Below are 7,615 nucleotides of genomic sequence, written 5' to 3' on the forward strand. Positions count from 1 at the left end.
TAGGCAGTCGTCCTCTGAAGGTGGCTAGGCCTTTGGGAGATGTACCATGACCTAGGCGAAACGAAGGCGTTCACTGGCTCGCGCAATTTACTTCAGGAGGAACACTGGCTTTCCAAAGCGCTTTCAGCGAAGAAGTACAGTATGTGACACGGGCCTCCTTTGGTTCCCGGAACGTCAACTACATGAGCTGTGTGGCAACCGTGAAAAGGAGGCCGGACGAGAAAAGCGAAATCTGTCCCGTTGGCAACCCGGAGAGCTGGGTGCTCAGAGCTGCCTGAAAAAGGGTCCTGTTGCCCGTCTTGTAATCACCGTAGGAGTTCCCGGGGAGGCAAAGTGAGGAAGAGTGAGTTTTCTCGCAAGAACGAGGGGGTGTGTGCAGTTCCTCGCTAGGAGCTCATCCCAAAGCCTTCTTGGCTAGTGGTTCGGAAACCTGCCCGCATGCTGCCAAAGGAAAGTCCTCGAGAGCCGTGAAAAGTGTTGGGAGTGCAGCTCTGTCTGAGAAGCCTTAGTGAAGGTACTGCTTTAACACTGGTAGGCCTCTCAGGACTGCAGGGTCTCTCGCGCCTGGACCCAGGTCATGGAAGAACACGGTGTACCCAAAGTGTCAACTGCGGCTTCTGAGTGAGCTCCAGCCACATGGGTCGTTGGCCTCCACTCTGTGCATGCAGAGGGCAGGGCAACACACGGCCTGCTCCGGCGGAGAGCCAGACCTCCACCTCTGGAAACCAGTCTTGGTAACAGAGTGGGGGCCGGTGTCATGAGCAATGCATGTCACACTCCCGGCTTAGATATTAGCTGCCCGGAATCATATCCGGAGAGTAACATTGATTGTATGAACTCAAAGCTGACGACCCTTCACCTCAAGCAGAAATGTGACTTTACAACCAGTCTGATATGATGGACCCCTCTCCCGAAGCACTGCTGGGCGATTGAAAGTTCCAAAGTCGACATCGCCTGACTGAAGCACTGTGGTGACTAGGCACGTCACCTCGCGCAGAACCTCTGCTTACAAAAGGGTCCTCACAGGAGCGCCTAGTGTGTCGCATGGCTCTCTCGTAGCTGGGCAGAAGGTGCTGCTCCACAGGCTGGGTTTGCACGTAGAAACTGGATCCTGAGGGCTAAAGCATTCTTTGCCCCTTTGGAAGCAGGAGGCTTGGGGCGAGAAAACTGAACGAAAGGCACGGGGTGGCGCCCATGTTGGACACCCTGCAGGAATTGCCCGGGAGGACGAGTGAGTTTTCTCGAAAGAAACAGTGCGCCTGCCGTTCCTTGCCAGGAGCTCATGCAGCAGACTGCTTCAGCTAAGGCGAATGTCGACTGAGCGGCATACTCAAAGTAAGGGGCAGTGTTTCCATCAGCAAAGTTGGTGGTCACAAGTAGACCCGAGGCTTTCACCACTGAAGTGCTGTAATGCTGGTGTGCCTTTCACATATCTGAGGACGCTCACGTCTGCACCAGTTTCCGAGGAAAATCACTGTGTACCCAAAGTGTCATCTGTGCCTTCTGAGCAACCTCATGCCTCATGATGGTCTTTGGGCTCTACTGTTGGTATGCAGAAGGCCAGGCAGCAATGTGTTTCCTCCATCGGGGAGCCAGATAGCCACAGCATGGAAGAATCCTCAGGACGAGTTTTCTCCCTGGTCTTCTGGGCAATGCAAGGGGACCCCAGTTTGTAAACCTGAGCTGCACTGGAACAAACACCGCCATGGCAAGTGTTCTCAGAATTCATAGCTGACGTCTTCCCCTCGCATGCATCACGTCGACTTCAGATCCAGCTGGAGACATGTGCTCTCAGCCTTTGAAGACTGTCAGGCCTTTGCAAGATCCACGGTGATGTAGGTGAAACTAGATCATTCACTGGCTCACACCATTCACCTCAGGAGGACTCCTGCTTGCCAAGGTGTTTTCATGGAAGGGCACATGTGTGTGGCATGTCTCTTTCACCTGCTTGTGGACTTCAGGTACATGAGCTAGGTGCCAACCGTGAAAGTGGAGAGGGACGGGAACAGCACAATTTGCCCCAGTGACAAAGCAGAGAGATGTGTCCTCAGAGCTGCCTGAGAAACAGTCCTGTTGCCGGTCTTCTATTCACCCCAGGATTACCCTGAGAGGTAACCTGAGGCCGAGTGAATTTTCTTGGAAGAACCGGAGTGCGTGCCGTTCCTTGCTAGGTTCTCATCCCAAAGCCTTCTTGGCTAGTCATAAGGAAACTTGCCCGCGTGTTGCAAGGAAAGTCCGTGTTTTGGATGATCAGTGCTTCATGAAAAGCACTGTGGTCGCCAACTTTCTCAACCCTGCAGGAATACCCGGGGAGGAACGGAGACTTTGCCCAAAGAAACAGAGTGCTTGCAATGCCTTGCTAGGAGCACATCCAGCACAGGACTTTATCTATGGCGAATGTCAGCCGAGCGCCAGAGTCAAAGTAAGGTGCAGTGTTTCCACCAGCAGAGTCGCAGTCAGCAGTTTCAAAGAGGCCTTCCCCACTAAAGTGCTGTAAATGCGGGTGTGCCTTTCAAAGTCTGAGGATGCGAGCGTCTGCACCGTATTCCAAGGAAGGTCCCTGTGTACCAAAAGTGGCATCTGTGCCTGCTGAGCACCATCCAGCCACATGGGTCTTTGGACTCTACTGTTTTGTATGCAGGAGGCTGGGCAACAACGTTTTTCCTCCATGGGAGAGCTAGATTTGGAGAGCTTAGAGGAAGCCTGAAGAACACGTTGATACCGGGGCTTCTGGGCAATGCAAGGGGGCCTCATTTTGTAACCCTGAGCTGCTTTTGGAAAACCACCGTGCTTACACGGTGAGTTCTCGGAATTCATACCTGACCTCTTGCTCCCTGAAGCAGCACCAGGACTTTACCTCTAGAGGGAGAAATAGGCAGTCGTCCTCTGAAGGTGGCTAGGCCTTTGGGAGATGTACCATGACCTAGGCGAAACGAAGGCGTTCACTGGCTCGCGCAATTTACTTCAGGAGGAACACTGGCTTTCCAAAGCGCTTTCAGCGAAGAAGTACAGTATGTGACACGGGCCTCCTTTGGTTCCCGGAACGTCAACTACATGAGCTGTGTGGCAACCGTGAAAAGGAGGCCGGACGAGAAAAGCGAAATCTGTCCCGTTGGCAACCCGGAGAGCTGGGTGCTCAGAGCTGCCTGAAAAAGGGTCCTGTTGCCCGTCTTGTAATCACCGTAGGAGTTCCCGGGGAGGCAAAGTGAGGAAGAGTGAGTTTTCTCGCAAGAACGAGGGGGTGTGTGCAGTTCCTCGCTAGGAGCTCATCCCAAAGCCTTCTTGGCTAGTGGTTCGGAAACCTGCCCGCATGCTGCCAAAGGAAAGTCCTCGAGAGCCGTGAAAAGTGTTGGGAGTGCAGCTCTGTCTGAGAAGCCTTAGTGAAGGTACTGCTTTAACACTGGTAGGCCTCTCAGGACTGCAGGGTCTCTCGCGCCTGGACCCAGGTCATGGAAGAACACGGTGTACCCAAAGTGTCAACTGCGGCTTCTGAGTGAGCTCCAGCCACATGGGTCGTTGGCCTCCACTCTGTGCATGCAGAGGGCAGGGCAACACACGGCCTGCTCCGGCGGAGAGCCAGACCTCCACCTCTGGAAACCAGTCTTGGTAACAGAGTGGGGGCCGGTGTCATGAGCAATGCATGTCACACTCCCGGCTTAGATATTAGCTGCCCGGAATCATATCCGGAGAGTAACATTGATTGTATGAACTCAAAGCTGACGACCCTTCACCTCAAGCAGAAATGTGACTTTACAACCAGTCTGATATGATGGACCCCTCTCCCGAAGCACTGCTGGGCGATTGAAAGTTCCAAAGTCGACATCGCCTGACTGAAGCACTGTGGTGACTAGGCACGTCACCTCGCGCAGAACCTCTGCTTACAAAAGGGTCCTCACAGGAGCGCCTAGTGTGTCGCATGGCTCTCTCGTAGCTGGGCAGAAGGTGCTGCTCCACAGGCTGGGTTTGCACGTAGAAACTGGATCCTGAGGGCTAAAGCATTCTTTGCCCCTTTGGAAGCAGGAGGCTTGGGGCGAGAAAACTGAACGAAAGGCACGGGGTGGCGCCCATGTTGGACACCCTGCAGGAATTGCCCGGGAGGACGAGTGAGTTTTCTCGAAAGAAACAGTGCGCCTGCCGTTCCTTGCCAGGAGCTCGTGCAGCAGACTGCTTCAGCTAAGGCGAATGTCGACTGAGCGGCATACTCAAAGTAAGGGGCAGTGTTTCCATCAGCAAAGTTGGTGGTCACAAGTAGACCCGAGGCTTTCACCACTGAAGTGCTGTAATGCTGGTGTGCCTTTCACATATCTGAGGACGCTCACGTCTGCACCAGTTTCCGAGGAAAATCACTGTGTACCCAAAGTGTCATCTGTGCCTTCTGAGCAACCTCATGCCTCATGATGGTCTTTGGGCTCTACTGTTGGTATGCAGAAGGCCAGGCAGCAATGTGTTTCCTCCATCGGGGAGCCAGATAGCCACAGCATGGAAGAATCCTCAGGACGAGTTTTCTCCCTGGTCTTCTGGGCAATGCAAGGGGACCCCAGTTTGTAAACCTGAGCTGCACTGGAACAAACACCGCCATGGCAAGTGTTCTCAGAATTCATAGCTGACGTCTTCCCCTCGCATGCATCACGTCGACTTCAGATCCAGCTGGAGACATGTGCTCTCAGCCTTTGAAGACTGTCAGGCCTTTGCAAGATCCACGGTGATGTAGGTGAAACTAGATCATTCACTGGCTCACACCATTCACCTCAGGAGGACTCCTGCTTGCCAAGGTGTTTTCATGGAAGGGCACATGTGTGTGGCATGTCTCTTTCACCTGCTTGTGGACTTCAGGTACATGAGCTAGGTGCCAACCGTGAAAGTGGAGAGGGACGGGAACAGCACAATTTGCCCCAGTGACAAAGCAGAGAGATGTGTCCTCAGAGCTGCCTGAGAAACAGTCCTGTTGCCGGTCTTCTATTCACCCCAGGATTACCCTGAGAGGTAACCTGAGGCCGAGTGAATTTTCTTGGAAGAACCGGAGTGCGTGCCGTTCCTTGCTAGGTTCTCATCCCAAAGCCTTCTTGGCTAGTCATAAGGAAACTTGCCCGCGTGTTGCAAGGAAAGTCCGTGTTTTGGATGATCAGTGCTTCATGAAAAGCACTGTGGTCGCCAACTTTCTCAACCCTGCAGGAATACCCGGGGAGGAACGGAGACTTTGCCCAAAGAAACAGAGTGCTTGCAATGCCTTGCTAGGAGCACATCCAGCACAGGACTTTATCTATGGCGAATGTCAGCCGAGCGCCAGAGTCAAAGTAAGGTGCAGTGTTTCCACCAGCAGAGTCGCAGTCAGCAGTTTCAAAGAGGCCTTCCCCACTAAAGTGCTGTAAATGCGGGTGTGCCTTTCAAAGTCTGAGGATGCGAGCGTCTGCACCGTATTCCAAGGAAGGTCCCTGTGTACCAAAAGTGGCATCTGTGCCTGCTGAGCACCATCCAGCCACATGGGTCTTTGGACTCTACTGTTTTGTATGCAGGAGGCTGGGCAACAACGTTTTTCCTCCATGGGAGAGCTAGATTTGGAGAGCTTAGAGGAAGCCTGAAGAACACGTTGATACCGGGGCTTCTGGGCAATGCAAGGGGGCCTCATTTTGTAACCCTGAGCTGCTTTTGGAAAACCACCGTGCTTACACGGTGAGTTCTCGGAATTCATACCTGACCTCTTGCTCCCTGAAGCAGCACCAGGACTTTACCTCTAGAGGGAGAAATAGGCAGTCGTCCTCTGAAGGTGGCTAGGCCTTTGGGAGATGTACCATGACCTAGGCGAAACGAAGGCGTTCACTGGCTCGCGCAATTTACTTCAGGAGGAACACTGGCTTTCCAAAGCGCTTTCAGCGAAGAAGTACAGTATGTGACACGGGCCTCCTTTGGTTCCCGGAACGTCAACTACATGAGCTGTGTGGCAACCGTGAAAAGGAGGCCGGACGAGAAAAGCGAAATCTGTCCCGTTGGCAACCCGGAGAGCTGGGTGCTCAGAGCTGCCTGAAAAAGGGTCCTGTTGCCCGTCTTGTAATCACCGTAGGAGTTCCCGGGGAGGCAAAGTGAGGAAGAGTGAGTTTTCTCGCAAGAACGAGGGGGTGTGTGCAGTTCCTCGCTAGGAGCTCATCCCAAAGCCTTCTTGGCTAGTGGTTCGGAAACCTGCCCGCATGCTGCCAAAGGAAAGTCCTCGAGAGCCGTGAAAAGTGTTGGGAGTGCAGCTCTGTCTGAGAAGCCTTAGTGAAGGTACTGCTTTAACACTGGTAGGCCTCTCAGGACTGCAGGGTCTCTCGCGCCTGGACCCAGGTCATGGAAGAACACGGTGTACCCAAAGTGTCAACTGCGGCTTCTGAGTGAGCTCCAGCCACATGGGTCGTTGGCCTCCACTCTGTGCATGCAGAGGGCAGGGCAACACACGGCCTGCTCCGGCGGAGAGCCAGACCTCCACCTCTGGAAACCAGTCTTGGTAACAGAGTGGGGGCCGGTGTCATGAGCAATGCATGTCACACTCCCGGCTTAGATATTAGCTGCCCGGAATCATATCCGGAGAGTAACATTGATTGTATGAACTCAAAGCTGACGACCCTTCACCTCAAGCAGAAATGTGACTTTACAACCAGTCTGATATGATGGACCCCTCTCCCGAAGCACTGCTGGGCGATTGAAAGTTCCAAAGTCGACATCGCCTGACTGAAGCACTGTGGTGACTAGGCACGTCACCTCGCGCAGAACCTCTGCTTACAAAAGGGTCCTCACAGGAGCGCCTAGTGTGTCGCATGGCTCTCTCGTAGCTGGGCAGAAGGTGCTGCTCCACAGGCTGGGTTTGCACGTAGAAACTGGATCCTGAGGGCTAAAGCATTCTTTGCCCCTTTGGAAGCAGGAGGCTTGGGGCGAGAAAACTGAACGAAAGGCACGGGGTGGCGCCCATGTTGGACACCCTGCAGGAATTGCCCGGGAGGACGAGTGAGTTTTCTCGAAAGAAACAGTGCGCCTGCCGTTCCTTGCCAGGAGCTCGTGCAGCAGACTGCTTCAGCTAAGGCGAATGTCGACTGAGCGGCATACTCAAAGTAAGGGGCAGTGTTTCCATCAGCAAAGTTGGTGGTCACAAGTAGACCCGAGGCTTTCACCACTGAAGTGCTGTAATGCTGGTGTGCCTTTCACATATCTGAGGACGCTCACGTCTGCACCAGTTTCCGAGGAAAATCACTGTGTACCCAAAGTGTCATCTGTGCCTTCTGAGCAACCTCATGCCTCATGATGGTCTTTGGGCTCTACTGTTGGTATGCAGAAGGCCAGGCAGCAATGTGTTTCCTCCATCGGGGAGCCAGATAGCCACAGCATGGAAGAATCCTCAGGACGAGTTTTCTCCCTGGTCTTCTGGGCAATGCAAGGGGACCCCAGTTTGTAAACCTGAGCTGCACTGGAACAAACACCGCCATGGCAAGTGTTCTCAGAATTCATAGCTGACGTCTTCCCCTCGCATGCATCACGTCGACTTCAGATCCAGCTGGAGACATGTGCTCTCAGCCTTTGAAGACTGTCAGGCCTTTGCAAGATCCACGGTGATGTAGGTGAAACTAGATCATTCACTGGCTCACACCAT

Source organism: Eubalaena glacialis, chromosome 3 (genome assembly GCF_028564815.1).
Source record: "Eubalaena glacialis isolate mEubGla1 chromosome 3, mEubGla1.1.hap2.+ XY, whole genome shotgun sequence".
In the NCBI taxonomy this organism is placed as follows: Eukaryota; Metazoa; Chordata; class Mammalia; order Artiodactyla; family Balaenidae; genus Eubalaena; species Eubalaena glacialis.